This window comes from Scylla paramamosain, chromosome 9 (genome assembly GCF_035594125.1).
Source record: "Scylla paramamosain isolate STU-SP2022 chromosome 9, ASM3559412v1, whole genome shotgun sequence".
NCBI classification, from domain to species: Eukaryota; Metazoa; Arthropoda; class Malacostraca; order Decapoda; family Portunidae; genus Scylla; species Scylla paramamosain.
In genome coordinates this window covers 28,975,627-28,995,000 of record NC_087159.1, presented here as the reverse complement: position 1 = coordinate 28,995,000, position 19,374 = coordinate 28,975,627, and the positions used below count along the sequence as shown (strand labels likewise).

The following is a 19,374-nucleotide window of genomic DNA, read 5'->3' as shown; positions in this document are numbered from 1 at the left end:
AATCTGTAACAGAAATTAAACTACTTCCTTTACCAGCCTTTGTATCCTTGTCCTAAGAAATGAATGAATAATAAATAACTAATCTCCCCTCCTATTTTTCTAACGCATATGTCAATAAAATCACTGTATCTGATGTTATAACATTTATAGTGACTGAAAAAAATTTATTATCTAGGAAGATTCAATAAGTTTATAACTTGAAGAAAAATTTATATGTAAAATTGTACTAATGGTTTTGAACTGTGTTCAATAACTTGGTAATACATAGCTTTCTGGCCTGTTGATGAAACACCACCTAAAAGATTTCGTAACACACTCAAGTTATAAACTATTAAATGTTTTTTGGTGTTAGGTAGAGAGTGGCCTTGGTGAGGATATCACAGATGGCGCTGACCAATGAGAGCCGAGTGCACGTTCCAGCTCAGCCAATCAGCCAGAAGCAGAAGCAAACTCGCTTCTCGGTAAAAGACACGTGCTGATGTGCAGAAGCCTGCGCTCAATTCGTGGCAAGACATCTTAGAAACAAGGTTTGTTTCTGACCTTATATCCCAGGGAGATGAAACTGTTCTTGAAGACCAATATGAAGTATGCAATTCAGGTCTTCTGTGCAGTCTTGCTAGTCGTGGTAGTGGTAGGAGACGTGGCCACTCTTTCATATGGCTACCGTTACAGTGCCCCGGTGGGAGATGATTGGTTTACTGCTCAACTACTGTGCGGTGGTATGGTGCTAATCTTAGTTGTGCTTCTTCCCATCATTGCATGCATTTTCCCAATCGATGCCTCGAAGCTCTGTCAGCTTTGGTTTGCTGTGCATGTTACATGGAGCGATGACTGGGCGCGACATGCGGTGGTCCTCCTCTACAACCTGCAGGTCCAACCAGTAATCGATGCCCTCGAGTTAACCTCCGTCGCAGCTAACCTAAAAGATGCCGATTATTGGTGGTGGTTCGGACAAGGAATTCTTTTGACTACCTTGGTCCACTGGCTTGTAAGTTTTGATGTGAATGATGTAATGGAAGACGACCTCGAGGAAGTGATGGTGGCGGCGGTGGATGACCTTCGCCCAGTAGTAACTGAAGTCAGTGTCATTCTGTCCGAGCCGCAAGGCATATCTTCTGCAGTTGTCAACTCACAAGATTCCACAACCATCACTATCGAGGAAATTGAGTGAAACCATATTATTAAATAGTATAAAAAACGCCCAGACTAATGGACGTTATTAACTTATAATGATACAGCTGAAAAAACAATTTTGACTGGATATATATATATATATATATATATATATATACTCGTGTATATATATATATATATATATATATATATATATATATATATATATATATATATATATATATATATATATATATATATATATATATATATATATATATATATATATATATATATATATATATATATATATATATATATATATATATATATATATATATATATATATATATATATATATATATATATATATATATATATATATATATATATATATATATATATATATATTCCACCTACCTCCAACATTATTCGCTATATAGCACTTAATCCTTCTTTCCTGCATTTAATCACGAACAAGGCTGTCACTTCCATTTGTATTTGTGCACTTAGTTGGAATATTTCATTACTTGAAATTTAAATTTTCCATTTTTTTTTCATATGGTAATTTTTTTTTTTTTTAATAAAGACTGCATGCATATTTTATTTCTCGCTGCGTTTTGAACTTCCCCTCCTTACAGATTTTTTTTTATTTATTTAATATTATTTATTTATTTTTTTATACTTATTTATTTATTTATTATTTATATATATTTATTTTTATTTTTATTTTTTTCTTGTTTTTCATACTCTTCCTTTCACTCCCCCGTGGGCAGCCACCTTGTCGTTGGTGGGGGAGCTTGCGTGCTGCTGAAACTCGCTGGCTATACCAACGTGTTTGATACCTGGCAGAGCCATTCATTTTTAAAAGATTGTCAGCAAAGAGCCAGACGAAGAGCTGTCCTGGAGGTAGAGTATCAGCATTACCCATTTAAACGGCTACCATGTAGCCTGTTCTATTGAATGGTAAAGTGTCTGGAACGGAATACATGAGAGCAAGTGTTTACAATAGCAAAGGCGAAATTAGGCATCACTATCTCTCTTTTTGGGTTCCACGTGGAATCAAGGTACCCGTCCATGTTAGCCACCGTTCGATATCCTATAGTTCCTGGTAAGAAGTTACTCTATTCACCTATGATTCTCTCTCTCTCTCTCTCTCTCTCTCTCTCTCTCTCTCTCTCTCTCTCTCTCTCTCTCTCTCTCTCTCTCTCTCTCTCTCTCTCGAAGCACATCATCAAAGTCCAATTCTTCACCCAGTTAGTGTTCAGTAGGCAGAAGTGACCAAATAAAAAAATAAAATAAATAAAATAATATAAATGTTCATTATGGATCTCAAGTTCTTAATTTTATTTGAGTTTTTTTTTTTTTTTTATCACAAACACTTCAAAATTATTTTTGTAAAGTTTGATGAATTGTGTTCAAAACCATTTGTCTGCACAGGAACAGTTCATGAAGCTGCTTCTCTTGTAACGCTATTATCGGCAAAACATTTTTGATCCATAAAGCTAATACAAGTGAAGCATGTCACAGGATAGGGTTATAACAAATAAATGAGAATATATATTTTTTAATGTTAATTCGCAGAGATCGTACATTGACGGAACAATTTACAAAAGGTCCATTTCCAAGCAATACGCTATCTAGGCTATGAAAGTTTAATTTCTTGCAAGCTGTTTATTTGGTGAAAAAAAAAAAAAAATCAAGAAGACAATGAAAGCTCATCTCTAATGTAATATTAAAATAATCATTATATTATACATTAAAGAGATGGTATCACAATCGGCGAAATTCGTTTACGTTCACGTGTATTTTAAACGAATTGGAAAGGGATACTTAAAGCCTAGCTATTTTAAACTTGCGCGTATGTAAATCTTCACGTTTAAGTAAAATCCTCTTAAGTTTTGATAGGAAAAGAATGGAACCTTTTAAGAATCCCTGCTTCCTAGAGGCATCGTAATTTTATCTATTTTTATTCTATTTATTTATGTATTTATTTAGTGTGTGTGTGTGTGTATGTGTTTAATGATCACAAGAACGGTAAATACGAAAAGTATCTTAAGGCTGCTTACCACTGAAAACTTATATATATATATATATATATATATATATATATATATATATATATATATATATATATATATATATATATATATATATATATATATATATATATATATATATATATATATATATATATATATATATATATGGAGAAAAATGTAAATTTTTGAGAGTAAACTTCACTTCTCTTTATATTTTTATTTTCATCTTGAAACATCGCACTCCTGATAGAGAGAGAGAGAGAGAGAGAGAGAGAGAGAGAGAGAGAGAGAGAGAGAGAGAGAGAGAGAGAAGACATTAATGTGTCAATGCTTACTTACGTCAGCTCGATTACGGTTTCTTTATCTAATAGCCTAAACTTCGCAAATACACTGAATAAACTTTAATGAATATCTGCACCAATTAATTTTTAATAGGTTAATGAAAGTAGGAGGTTCTTTTCAGTTCGAAATTTCAAATCAAGATAAAACCGAACCTTCATAAAAAAATAAATAAAAATGTGCCTCTAAGTGCTGCGTTTCAACCACTTAGCGTTGTAATTAGGCTACCCTTTTTAATTATTTCCCATTATTTATCGCTCTAATATGCGTAAATTTTTCCACTTTACACAATGAATTTAATTATATTGAAAGATAATTCCACTAGAACATACCTTCTATTCTTTCTAATAAATGAGTAAAGGGTAATTTTCTTTTGATTTCGGCAGAGCAAAGACTCGCTTTTATAGTCAGTGGTTGACTACACTGGACTGCATTTTATTTATTTTTTATTTATTTATTTATTTATTTATTCATTTTTTTTTCATGAGGTGAGTGCTTTCTTAGCTGATTCTTAATGTATTTTGTGTGCTGATTCCAAAAATGTCATTCATTTTGCCCAATCAGGTCAAATTCTTACACAATGGGAATTAAGAAAACTTGAAAATCTGATATTTTATGTCAATATTTTTTTAGAAAATACATTAAAATAAATTTATCCACAATACATAAATCCCAAATATGTCTACTACATATTTAACTTTACAGCTACACATGTATAAAAGGCTGTCGCAGAGATTTTCTCCGGTGTTTGGTGGCTGGGGCATCCCGTTTCAGACACCAACAGTAGTCGGCGAGCATGTTGATATCCCAACGACCCTGGTACCGCTCCTCCATTACACGGATATCTTGATGGAAGCGTTCTCCTTGTTCCTCACTCACATCACCACAATTTTCTGGAAAATAGTCCAGGTGGGAGCTGAGGAAGTGCATTTTGATGGACATGCATGCACCAAGAACTTTGTAGGCCATAAGTAGTTCCTCAACTACTCGTTCATATTCTGGACTTCTGTAGTTACCAAGAAAATCGGAGGTAATAGATTTAAAGGCATGTCAGGCTTCCTTCTCATTTAAATTCATTTTGCAATCAAATTTGGGGTCTTTGAAAAGCTCTCTGAGCTGAGGGCCATCAAAAATATCTGCATTCACCTTTGCCTCACTGACTTGAAAATTTCTCATTTAGAAAATTTAAAGCCTGTTTTTTTTTTTTTTTTTTTTTTCTAGTGGCTTTACAAAGTTTTTGAACAGTCCGAGCTTGATGTCCAGTGGTGGAAGAAGTATGTTCTAGGGATTCACTAGAGCATGGGCAACAACACTGTGAGAACCTGGAGCAAGTTCATTTCTTGCAGGCCAGTCACGTTCGATGTAGTGTTGCTTGTCTGCTCGACTATCCCACAGACAGAGGAAACATGGAAACTTGGTGTAGCCACCTTGTAGGCCCAGTACCATGGATACAACCTGTGAAAGAAAACACATATTAATCATACGTTTAGATGGATAGTTTTATTCTTCAAAAAACAATTAACACTTCTTATCAATGTATGTCAGCAGACTTAATTACCTTTTTGAAAAACTGTCAACAAATGTAGAATTTTGAAAGCAACTGTTGTTTGGTACGTTAATTTACCTCCACAGATCTTCCAATTGTGGTCTTTATACTTCTGAGGCGTTAACAGATACTCCATATTGTTATAGTTCTTAGCCATCTGCACTGAATACCCCACTGGAACAGATGCAACCTCGTTTCCATTGAACAACAAGACTGCTTTCAAGCTTCTGCTTGATGAGTCAATGAAGAGGCGCCATTCTGATGGAGTGTATGATATCCCCATAGCTTCAATAAGTTCGCTGATATTGTTTCCTTGTCAGAACTGAAGAACTTTCGAAATTCCTCATCACGGGTACGGTACCAGGTAAATGTTCCTGGTTCTAAGACATTGTGTTCATGAAGCCGCGATCCTAGAAGTTGAGCTGATTCTTTAGACAAGCTCAAATCTCTTGTTAAATCATTCAACTCGGCCTAACTGACGGGTATAGGCTCTTTTGCAGAAGCTGTGGGTAAGTATGTACTAGATGCGTCAGTTTTTTAAATTTTTTTCCTCGATGTCATCATCATCAAGTAGCATATCCATATTATTTTCTGGTGCAGTTGGAATTGGGATTCCTGGTCCATGAGGGACTGGTTTGATGGCTGAGCGTACGTCTGGATACTTAACATAATGTTTGTTCTTTCTGTTTATGCCTGGAATGAAAACGAAAAATTTATTGTCAAGATAACAACATATTAAGTTAGATACTTTAAGAATGCATGAACACACTGCATTTCACCTGAGAATGTATTTTTATAACTCAACTTGAAGGTTTGTCATGCAGAAGTAACAGTCCGTGGTATGATCTCTCCCTTCCCTCCACGCCATAGGAAAGCCGAATGGTAGACATTGACTCTTCTTGTTGCTCCAGCGCCGCAGGTTTTCTACACATGTTTTGCAGCAAATGTGAGGTGCAAAAGCTTTATCTTGATCTCCAAGTTTTATTCCAAAGTATGCATGATATAAGTTTTTCACTAGGGGAGTAATGGTGCACTGTCTGTCTGTCATTGTTACACAACCGCACACACATCAAAACCTGTTTGAGTCGTTCTTGCACTTTTGATCCATGGTTTAATACAAAAATCTGCAAGAAAAAGAAAAACAGGTGTGGAAAAGATTTAAAAGAATTTACATACTAACTTAATATTAAGTCGTTTCCATTTGATAATGTTTGTGTTGACATGTATACGATATTTTTTAGAAATGTGTAATAATTGCCACCCAGGCATTTTCTTAACAATGCTATAGCACAAAATTCTGACCTGACTGAGCAAAATGGATAACATTTTTTAAATCAGCATGCAAAATATACCCAGAAAAGTCTAGTAATATCCCAAGCTCAAAAACTATGCAGGCCAGTGCTATCGAATATCTTGCGTCTTTTTTTTTTTTCTTATTACTATCCATTATGTGAAATACTCTATAGGTAATGTCATTTTCTTTTCGCAAAACAGAGAACTTTAGTATACTAGTTTCCAAGTAAACAAAGACTCAAATTAAACAAAATCCCAAGACGTTTTGCAGTAACACATTTTATATATATATATATATATATATATATATATATATATATATATATATATATATATATATATATATATATATATATATATATATATATATATATATATACACACACACACACACACACACACACACACACACACACACACACACTAACAGAATTACTCGGCGTTGTATGGGTAAAATTTGGTTCTCCAAAGCACCTTAAGTCAGTCGTTTGTTCGGTAAAGCTATTAACCAAAGTTTATCTTGCTATTCAACTCCAAGCTGACAATGAATGTTCCATTTACACCTCTTCCCACCATCAAAAATCTATACCGACAGTGACTACTTGGCGCCACCATCAAAAATGGATTACGGTATACCTGGCGCCACCATCAAGAATTGGGTTACGGTGACAGCTTTGACTGAATAATCTAGCGGTTTTGGGTCGGTAGTTAAGACATATCCCATGTCAAACCCTGGATCAACCCTCTACCAAATTTCATCACAATCAGTTCAATGATTTTTCCGTGAAAAGCAGACACACACACACACACACACACACACACACACACACACACACACACACACACACACACACACACACACACACACACACACACACACACACACGGTGTAGTTTTTGATATGTGAGTTCTTAGAAAGTGTCACTTCAAGAACTACAAATGGAAGCAAGATGAAGCTGGCGCCATTTAAAAAGTAGAATTGTCAAGTTTTCTTCTGTTAATTTTGGCAACCACCAAACAACGCTATGTTAGATCGCGTTTAGCAAGAAATGGACTATCATTTGGATGTGCCGTGTAACCCGCGTCGCGCACACTGAAACACCTGTGGAAAAAAAAAAAATAATAATAATGATAACAATAATAATAAATTAAAAATAATAAAAAAATCATTGCTAGCATTTTTCAGCTCTGTTTTTAGTATAGAAACTTGAAAACATTATCTTTCAGGGAATATAAATTGTTTTGATATCCTCCATTGTTATTAAGATACAAAGTGTCGTAATGTGACATATACTTTTGGAACACCCTGTATTAAGGTATGTTCTTTCTCATATTAGGCTATACTTTTTATCACATGATAATAGGGTACGATTCTTTTTTTCCCTCCCCTATTAGGTTATCTTTCTCTCGCGCATTAAGTTAAATTTTCTCCATTATTATTATTTTTATTATTATTATTATTATTATTATTATTATTATTATTATTATTATTATTATTATTATTATTATTATTATTATTATTATAGTACTACTATTATCAATATTATTATTATTTCATATAAGAGGGCCACTAGCCAAGGACAACAATATTTTTTTGTATTAAAAAAAAAAGGCTCACTCAAAACACTTAAATGACAGTTCCTAAACATTGCTAAATAGAATTATCAAATAGCAGAGGATAACTCTTGAAACCTCCCTCTTGAAAGAGTTCAAGGCATAGGAAGGAGGAAATACGGAAGCAGGCAGGGAGTTCCAGAGTTTACCAGGAAAAGGGATGAATGATTGGGGAATACTAGTTAACTCTTCAATTAGAGAGGTAAATAGAGTATGGATGAGAGAAAGAAGAAAGTCATGTACAGTGAGGCCGCGGGAGGGGAAGCATGCACTTAAAAAGATCAGAAGAGCAGTTAGCGTGAAAATAGCGTTATTAGTCGATAGCAAGACATACAACATTGCGGCGATGAGAGAGAGACTGAAGACAATTAGGGGAAAGGAGCTGAAAAGACAAAAACCTTTTAACTTGTCTAAAAGAGCGATATGAGTGGAACCCCTTTATATGTGACGTGTATTCCACACATGGACGGATGAGGCCCCTTTACTGAGTTAGCATCCGGCGGAGGGTGAGAAAAACAGGATGGTTGTTGCACCATGGCTTTGCGAGTTGCCTGCTTGCTAACGATTGGTAAATAATGAATGAACACAAGCAATATTTTATAATATAATTATTATATGACAATATGATTATTATATGAACATCACCTCTCTCTCTCTCTCTCTCTCTCTCTCTCTCTCTCTCTCTCTCTCTCTCTCTCTCTCTCTCTCTCTCTCTCAAAATGTAGCTGCTACCTGGTTATTTGTCTAGTTGTTTTTGTTAAAGTTGCATATAAGAGGTTCCAATATTATTTTGCGACAATACAATCATAATGAAGTCAGAAGACTGTTGTAGGATAACCTTTAATTATTTATGCTACAAATTATTACAAAATATCCATGGATTAAATTGACCGAGACTGAGTCGACAGACGCAGGGTTAACGGTAACTATAATGTTGGGGACCCGGTAAGAAAGCAGGGTTTTCGGTTGGGGAAAGCTAAAATAGAGCCAAGAACCGCCCCTTACCATAAAAAAATAAATAAATAGGGAGCTGCCTGTTGCTGCTGCTGTTCTTGTTGTTGTGATGGCCGCTATGTTATTAATTTTGCTCTTGCTGCTAGCATCCTAGCCTAACCTAACTAAACCCAACCTACTAAAATAACCTAACTAAAACGGTAAACATGAAATTAAGCCGCAGCAGCAATAGTGCAGCTCCCTATTTATTTATTTTTTGGTGGTTACCGGTGTTACAATAAATTTGCGAGGCATATATATGAAGTTCAAAATACTCAGAATAAAAGGCTCTATGGGATGAAAGAATTGCTGCTATTCCACGGGCAAGAAAAGAAACAAATACCGAGTTAACCATGATTTCATATGACCGGTGTTGAGATTTCCGACATGTATTCATACGAGAAAGAACAGTCTGATATGAAAGAAAGAATATACCCTAATATAAGAAAAAAAAAAAAAAAAACCCTAATATAAGGTGACCAGAGTCCCGCTTTTAGGCGGGACAGTCCCGCTTTTTCAACGTCTGTCCCGCTTTTTCGTGATCGTCTCACTTCAGATGCAAAACAAATAATCTTATCAAACTTTACTAGTTCATTAGCTGTGTGTGTGTGTGTGTGTGTGGAGAGAGAGAGAGAGAGAGAGAGAGAGAGAGAGAGAGAGAGAGAGAGAGAGAGAGAGAGAGAGAGAGGCGGGGGGGGGCGTTGATGGTGAGGCAGGTGGTTGTCCTGCTTCCCGTCGATTCCAGCAAGTTATCAGTGTTATGCGATGACTATCCAAAAATCACATACAATATCGTTTAAGTTTTATTTCTTTTTAGCTCGCCTCAAATAGGTACTGCAAGCAAGGTAAAGTCATTACACTCAATTCAAGCAGGGCACTCAGAGGTGCACACACACACACACACACACACACACACACACACACACACACACACATATATATATATATATATATATATATATATATATATATATATATATATATATATATATATATATATATATATATATATATATATATATATATATATATATCATAAGGTCCTGCTTTTAACTAAAAAAAAAAAAAGGTCACATTACCCTAAGATGAGAGAGAGAGAGAGAGAGAGAGAGAGAGAGAGAGAGAGAGAGAGAGAGAGAGAGAGAGAGAGAGAGAGAGAGAGAGACCCTAAGATGAGAGAGAGAGAGAGAGAGAGAGAGAGAGAGAGAGAGAGAGAGAGAGAGAGAGAGAGAGAGAGAGAGAGAGAGAGAGAGAGAGAGAGAGAGAGCCTAAAACGAGGAGCATAGCTGATAAAGAAAAAATAGCACAATATGAAGAGAACATGCGTAATGTAAAAGAAAGAAATAGCTGAATGTGAGGCAATATATATATATATATATATATATATATATATATATATATATATATATATATATATATATATATATATATATATATATATATATATATATATATATATAACCTACTATGAGACAATGAACTTATCCTAATATCAAAAAAGAACTTACCCATGAGAGAAAGAGATAGCCTAATATGAAAAAGAAAGTACAAAGCTAAATATGAGAAACAACACAGCCTAATATGAGGCAGAAAGAATATAAGAATAGGTTTGAGTTGTGCAGGAGTTGTTAACTCTCTCTCTCTCTCTCTCTCTCTCTCTCTCTCTCTCTCTCTCTCTCTCTCTCTCTCTCTCTCTCTCTCAGCAATGAAATATGTGCAAGAACTATGCAACTTTTGTACAGGATAAAGAAAAAAAGTTAAGAAATGTGAATAGTACGTGTAAAGCCACAGGGTTCGAGAATTGTGTGATACCTAAATATCTAGTCATGCGTAGTGGAATATAAGGAACTGAAAGTTTACATTGTGTGGTCAGAATTATTAGAAATTTTGTAAAACATCCAGTGCTGCAATGTCTTCTATGGATAATGTCAGGAAATAGAAAAAAATATATACATAATAATAATAATGGCGTTAGATGCAAAATTCAGGGACCGTATTAGCAAAGATTCTTAACTACAGAGGTTTGACTCAGACCAACTCTCAAGCTTAGAGTCGTGCTTAACTTCCCAAGTTGTGTTGAGTCTGGGTCTTGAATTTAAGACAGGTCTGGATGCCGCTTAACTTTAAGAGGTAGGTACGCTAAGTTAACCAAACAAAGATGGCCGACCGTCGAATACAAGCCCGCTACCTCAAGAATTATCAGCTCCATCAGGATGTTTTCGATGAACCGAGTGACTCTTAACTGTTAGACATATATAGAATAAAACTGCAGGAGTGTTATGTGACATATTTGGCTCCATTTACCTTGGAGCTCTGCAGCTCTGCAGCAATGATGACCTTGAACCTTCATGTGTCCTGTTGTTGGAGTGTCTCATTTATCTTCTAAGTAATAGAGCCCCATGCAGCTTTTTGTCCCGCTGAAAGAGTGAAGCGCTGCAGGCTACATCTTTCCTCATATACTGGCTGGAAGAGGAAGGAAAGTCTCGTCATCGGTTCAGCTGGGTGGGTTTCCTCTATTGGCCTTTTCGGCCTTAGAGGTCATCATCTCCTCCATACTAAAGAAAAGGATAGGAAAGGAGGCCCTGCTGATTGGAAGGGGCGGGACAACGCTGGTTCAAGAACGTAAAAATTGAGACAAAATACATGCGCCTTGCGCGGAATCAAATTTGCTTATTAATAAACACAAATTTATGCGTTCATATCCTTACAAAATCGATGACAATTTTATTTATTTATTTATTTATTTATTTATTTTTTATTTTGTTATTTAATCCAAAAAGATGTGAGATTTTACTGTTTTACTCTTTCACTATTTCATACAGAGACTTAAGAGTTCGTCTCAGTACAACTTTAAGATCGCTTAAGAGATAAGTACAAGTCTAAGCAGAAGGCTGAGACGAATTCTGAGAATCTTTGTTAATGCTGCCCCAGCATCTCAAATACGTGAGTAGCAAATTGTCTCGTGTAATATACTAATATAATACATAAATTTGTAATATTATAATATCGGTTTCTTACATAACACACAATTTCCTTCCTGAAACAACTTTTCGCACTGTGCACTCTTATCCACACTGGCCATGCCATGTGCCCCTCCATGTATCCCATTATTTCCAAGTACCTTTTGAATAAAATCATGCTCCCTGGGATACACCATGCACCCAGGCTGACTATCACTGTTGTAGGTGACTCTAAAGTTTATTTTGAATCAATAATTATTCACAGTCAAAGAGGAAAAATAAGATAAAGTATTGTCAACATGTTAAATAAGATAATTAGGGAGTTATGTTTTAAATTTGTTGATGGTCATAAAAACATTTCTTGGGAATGATGTCCATGCCCCATGGATTGCAGTAGATGTGTTTTGAGTTTTTCATGTGACCAAAGGCTGCTGCTCATCTCAAAGTGGGTGATGAGATGTTTACATAGATTGTAATATCATCAGCGTATGAAATTATGATCTTTGGTGTTCTCCATGTCAACAGTAAAAAGATGAAGGAAAAATACTGATACAAGGACACTGACCTTGAACACTCCAGATATAATATCCCTTTCAGATACGAAATTACAAAGGGAGGCAATGCATTGACATGTTTTATAAAACGTAACACATACTTTACAACCTCAACTGTCAAAACTTTTTCAGTTACCCCATCATCATCATCACCATCATCATATTGTACCTTTACCCCACTTCCTCACCGACTACATAGCTGCCATATCTTTACCATCACTATTTTATCCGTGTCTCTCACATGGTGCTTCCCCTCGCCCACTCCCTTGTTTATTGAGTGGTAGTCCGTGCCAAGGCCCACGTAGTTCTACGTGCTTGGTGTGAGCTGTAAGGTGATGGCAAGCCGTCAAGGACTCAAGGACAGTAGGAAGAGCATGAGCAGAAAGAGGAATAGAATTACAAAGGATTACAAATGATAGTCAAACAGTAACGTATCTTTAGGTATTTGCAAAGCCATTATAACTATTTGCAGGATAAAGAAACAGTGAAGCAAAAAAGCTTCTCCCCATCAGCAACGCATTCAAGCTTGCGCTGACATGGAAGTATTTTGGGAAGTGCAATACAGTATGAAAAAAAATAAATAAATAAATAAGTAAATGAAATAAATAAATAAATAAATAAATAAATAACATCGAATTTTCAGAGGAAGGGATGAAAGGAAGATCTATTATTCACCTATGGTGAATTCTATACGTCTGGTTATCTGAAAATTAACACATTAATACAATACGTATAAATACTAAAGTGGAGGTACAGTTAAACAGCATAGTTCTCCGATACTGAACAAATTATTACTGAACTATTGGTTCCCACTTGTAGCTCAGGGAGAAAGAAAAAGGGATGAAAATCTACGGGAAGTCAAGCTGAACTCAGCCTGACTGCCACGCTGTAAGGAAAGAAAGAAAAGAAAAGAAAACTATGGAATAGTATTTCCCACCCTACCTAATCCTAACAAGTATAACAAATAGGACACGCAAAACAGATAAAAGTATCTTAACTTTCGGTACCACAAAGATTCCTTATAGCTAACACGCTGATAAGACTAAAAACTTTTTATTCCACCGTTTTAAATAGCGGTATGAGTGTACCCCGTCCAAAAAAAAAAAAAAAAAAAAAATGTGAAACATACTCCATACATGGACCCTGTACAGATATAGCAACTGAGTGATCTGTAAAAAAACTGGCGAAGACAACTCAAAATGCCTAACTTCATAGAAGCTGTTTTAGAAATAGTAGTAGAAATACTAGGTATTTCTTTTTTTTTTTTTATGTAGGAAGGATACTGGCCAAGGGCAACAAAAATCTAATAAAAAAAAATGCCCACTGAAATGCCAGTCCCATAAAAGGGTCAAAGCAATGGTCAAAAATTGGTGGATAAGTGTCTTGAAACCTCCCTCTTGAAGGAATTCAAGTCATAGGAAGGTGGAAATACAGAAGCAGGCAAGGAGTTCCAGAGTTTACCAGAGAAAGGGATGAATGATTGAGAATACTGGTTAACTCTTGCGTTAGAGAGGTGGACAGAATAGGGGTGAGAGAAAGAAGGGTCTTGTGCAGCGAGGCCGCGGAAGGAGGGCAGGCATGCAGTTAGCAAGATCAGAAGAGCAGTTGGCATGAAAATAGCGGTAGAAGACAGCTAGATATGCAACATTGCGGCGGTGAGAGAGGGGCTGAAGACAGTCAGTTAGAGGAGAGGAGTTGATGAGACGAAAAGCTTTTGATTCCACCCTGTCTAGAAGAGCAGTATGAGTGGAACCCCCCAGACATGTGAAGCATACTCCATACATGGACTGCTGCTCCATCTAGTACAGCGTAGAGGTGGTGGCCAAAGAAATACAGATGTAAAATCAGCTGCCGTATATGATATAATAAAATTGTACAATAATAAGTAAATAAGTGAAGTTCCCAGCAAGTCGCATGTCCAACACCGAAACCAGGCGGACAAGGACTACTGATGATGCTGGGGTGGTTGCTAGGCCTGCCGGCTCAGGTCAGGCTGGGACTCGTGAGGTGAAGGGGGGGTCACGCGGCCAGAATGGTAAAGGGTTCGCGAGGTCCTGGGAGCCCAGCCGGCTGTGGAACAGCCCGGAGCACCCCGGAGACAAAGGGGTGGAGGAGAGGAGGGTTGACCTCACTCCCACGTGGTAATATAGCCGAGACGGCCAGAGTCTAGGTCAGGTCCCAGAGGACTGGAGGATGGAATGGAGGGGCAGTCGAAGCGTCCCGCCACATTGCTAGACCACCCTTCTCGCGGCGTCCTCGCAGCGTACAAAGTATATGGGGTGATACAAACACATTATTCACATCATAAAGACGCGCTTATCCGTGTAAGACACGTGACGTATGCACTATAGCTAATCGCAAGGCTCACAGAGCAATGACGTCAGAAAAATGGGTACGCACTGGCGAATCACAAAACTCACATAGCAGTGATGTCAGAAAAGAGCACAGTGGCCAAACACAAAACTCACACTAGCTGTGACGTCAGCACAGCGAATCATAGGCCAAGAAAAACTAGGACAACAGTAGAGGCCTTAAAACAAGAGAACAAGGCGTTCATATGTCAAATTAACTGCAAATACACTGCAAAAATCATAACGCTGCACAAATAACACACATGATGGCGATAAGATCTTGTCAAGTGTGGTGGGTGAGTGGCCCGCGTTGGGTGCAGAGACGGCCACAAGAAGACACAACTGGTTCCACCAGAAGACTGACGGCATGAAATCCAAAGTCTTGGAACAACGGGATCAGCAGCAAAGCAGTCGAGTTGTGTTGGTGACGGCTTAAAAAGTCCAGACTTGAAACAGAGACAGCGTCGGTGACGGCTTGAAGTCGTACAGGAACAGGCTAGCGGGGCAGGCTTAGCATAAAAACCTTGAAAGAGGCCCGGAAAGCAGCTGAAGAAAGCATTGTAAAAGTGTAGCAGTGTAGCAGTTTGCGTCGGTGACGCAGGTAACGCAGGTAACCTGGAGGTGATGAAGGTAGCTGGCGACGAGCAGGCAGAACACGTGGGCATGGGGGACTGGTAGCGTCGACTCATCCACCGCGACCACCATTTTTATGTACTAGGTATTTCTTCTACTTCTAGTATTGTGTAGAGGTGGTGGAAGGAAGGAATACAGCTGTAAAATTAGCTGTTGTATATTGATATAATAAAACTGTACAATAATAAGAAAATAAGTGAAGTTCCCAGCAAGTCGGATCTCCGCCACCGAGACCAGGCGGACAAGGACTGAGCCTGCCGGCTCAGATCAGGCTGGGACTCGTGAGGTGAAGGGAGGTCACGTGGCCAGAAAGGTAAAGGGCTTGCGAGGTCCTAGGAGCCCAACCAGCCATGAAGCAGGCCGGAGCACCACGGAGACAAAGGGTTGACGAGGGTTGACCTCACTCCTAAGTGGTGATAGCCGAGGCCGCCAAAATCCCGCCACAAGATGAGATGTGAAGTTTTCAGTTTAGATTATAAGTGAAGGGCAGACTGAGGATGTTCAGTGTAGAAGAGGAGGATGGTTGAGTGTCACTGAAGAAGGGAGGATCGATCTCTCTTCATCATAAATCTCAAGAAAACTTTTTATTTATTTTTTTCCCCACGTCCGTGTCTCCTTTTGCAGTCTAATTTCCCTCTTTATCTTGTGTTTCAAAACAGCTGTATGGTGTACTGGCTATTTCTGTCTTCACTTCGTCATATTTCTTCCTTTCCTTTTAATTGTTTCATCCTTCTCTTCTTGTTTCGTCTCCACTGAGTTTTGTAAGGTTAGTCATTTTCTTTCCTTTCTGTTCAACTTTTTCCCTTAATGTGGGGCTTCTTAGTACTGTATATTCTAATATTATTATTTTCCTGTAAGTCTGATACGGGAAGAACAATGGTAAGTAAGCAAACTAATCTGATCTCTCTCTCTCTCTCTCTCTCTCTCTCTCTCTCTCTCTCTCTCTCTCTCTCTCTCTCTCTCTCTCTCTCTGCTGGAGCTGCAGATCTGCGTTTTAGCATACCAATTTGCTAATTGTTATTTCCGTCTTGGCTATTGATGCCAGCAAACGAATTTAAAACAATTATAAAAGCACGACCACCGCTCCAGGCCCCTAGTGACCAGACAAACACCGAGCTCCAGAGATCACAAGTTTGCAGCACCTCTCAACTTGGTATGTAATGACTTTCTCTTTTTCTAAATACACCAAGGAGCTAATGAGTTAGAAATTCATATAGTGTGTGTGTGTGTGTGAGCATGAGTGAACCGTGACCATCAATCTTGAACGGAACGCTACTCATAAGTGAACGTTCTATGGAACTGAAAGGTGAATGAAGCTTAGCAAGAGTTCTTGCAACTTATTATCCCAGGATGAAATCTCCTCCTCCTCCTCCTCCTCCTCCTCCTCCTCCTCCTCCTCCTCCTCCTCTTCCTCTTCCTGCTCCTCCTCTTTCTCATCATCATCATTATCATAATCATCATCATCATTTTCGTCCTGTTCACTTGGACGACAGGTGTTAAGTAAAAATAGATTTCATAAATATGAAGAAACTAGACAGGGTACATCACCACGTTCTCTTTACACACTGACGCTGGCTTCCGCTGACAATGAACCGAACTTTCTATTTACACCATAAAATGAAGTCATCATTCTTGTTACTCGATAAAAGTGTGTTCTAGTTAGGTATCGTGAAATGCACTTAATATCTCTACCGATTAACACAAGATAACTGTAAACAGGCAATGCTGACCAGGAAGACAAGGACCATGCTCGTGGTGGCGGTGATCGTGATGGTTGTGACGCTGCTCCCGGCCACTACCGCGGCACCTGCAGGCAAGTTCACACACACACACACACATATATATATATATATATATATATATATATATATATATATATATATATATATATATATATATATATATATATATATATATATATATATATATATATATATGAGGTAAGCAGAGATACATTAGACTTCCTTCATTTATTGGAACATTTCACCTTCACAGAAGACATCATTAGGCTTAAAACTTTGATAAAAATAAGTATAAAGACAGAAAAATCATAATAAAATATCACACTAGGGACATAGGTTAAAAACACAACAGCAGCCAAAACGGACAGGCAGGGGAAGCAGTAAACAAAAAACAATGTGACATAATAACCTATCAGCTACAGCTTATACATCCGGGTTCGTAACTAATCTAGTTCTCACACCGCCACCCTTTGTCAGTACTCAACCACACCACAACCTAGAGCATATTTTTATTTATTTATATATTTTCATTTTTTATTTATTTATTTATTTATTTATTTGATTTATCTTATTTTATTTTATTTTTATTTTATTTATTTATTTATTTATTTATTTATTTTGTCTTGTATAAGCTGTGGCTGATAGGTTATTGTGTCACATTGTTTTCTGTTACTGTTTTGCCTGCCTGTCCCTTTTGGTTGCTGTTGTGTTTTTAATCTGTGTCCCTAGTGTGATATTTTATTATGATTTTTCTGTCTTTGTACTTTTTATTTATTTGTTTATTTATTTATTTATTTATTTTTAGCGTGATAATGCCTTCTGTGAAGGTGAAACGTTGCAATAAATGATGAAGGAAGCCTGGTGTATTCCTGCTTACCTCATCTACATATATATATATATATATATATATATATATATATATATATATATATATATATATATATATATATATATATATATATATATATATATATATATATATATATATATATATATATATATATATATATATATATATATATATATATATATATATATATATATATATATTATGTTATTACGGAGGTTAACTACAATAGTTTTACCTGTATTAGCATTGTTTTAGTTCCAGAATATCATCAAGAACAGGAGGCGGCAAGGCTTCCCAGAAGCGTTGAGCCTATCATCTGGCGAGGAAGAAACGCTACCAGACCATATACGGTACGTAAACAAAATTACATAAAAACAGTGGCAAGGTATCGAGATTACGTAAAAGAACTGAAAAGACATAGATGTCATTACTGATATTTATAGAAAAATGCAAATTATGTGTGTGTGTGTGTGTGTGTGTGTGTGTGTGTGTGTGTGTGTGTGTGTGTGTGTGTGTGTGTGTGTGTGTGTGTGTGTGAAGGAAACGGTGATAAATTTTTACGAAATATTTACGTTTCTCTTTTCCATTCTTTGTTTTCAGGGTCGACTTTCGGGAAAATAGAATATCGTCCTTCCTGAGAATCTGACACTCAATCTGTGTCAGAATGAGTTTGTGATAATCTATTTTGAATTATGAAATTTGTCTTTCCAAATTTGTTTGCTTTAATGTATGCTTTCAAAAACGTCGTTAAATCACTTAGCTCATCTTCACAATGATTGACGCAATGGCATCACTCTAAAATCTTGCCTCCGCCACCATGGGTTGGACCAAACATTAGCCTTCAAAAAGCAGAACGAGATGATCATCTAAGTGCCATATATATATATATATATATATATATATATATATATATATATATATATATATATATATATATATATATATATATATATATATATATATATATATATATATATATATATATATATATATATATATATATATATATATATATCGTGTGTGTGTGTGTGTGTGTCATCCCAAATGTTTAGTCTCTGAATATGTTAAAATTAACATGGGATTAAAAATCTCACAACTATGAAGCTAATACCATATAACTTTGCTATATTTACAAGTTGCAGTTCTGTTGTACCACAGGCACTGCAAGTACTTTTATTTTATTTTATTTTATTTTTTTTTATAAATTATGTGGTTGATAAGTTGTTCATCTCTCATTCTTTAGCTGTGTTTTTTTGTTTTTTTTTTGAAGGGGGAATCTTTGAAAATTCCTCGCTTTGGGAAATGGGCGCCATGCACACAGATGAATAAAGAGTGTTGCACTGT

General features: G+C 36.6%; 1 long non-coding RNA gene across 1 annotated transcript; it reads right to left on the bottom strand.

The window, feature by feature from the left end:
- Positions 1 to 4,098: 4,098 nt before the first annotated feature.
- LOC135103320 (uncharacterized) lies at positions 4,099 to 11,546 on the bottom strand. Its single transcript, XR_010269996.1, has 3 exons — positions 11,245 to 11,546; positions 5,119 to 6,164; positions 4,099 to 4,949 (listed from the first exon to the last, which is right to left on the bottom strand). It is a non-coding gene; the product is annotated as an uncharacterized LOC135103320 (long non-coding RNA).
- Positions 11,547 to 19,374: the final 7,828 nt, after the last annotated feature.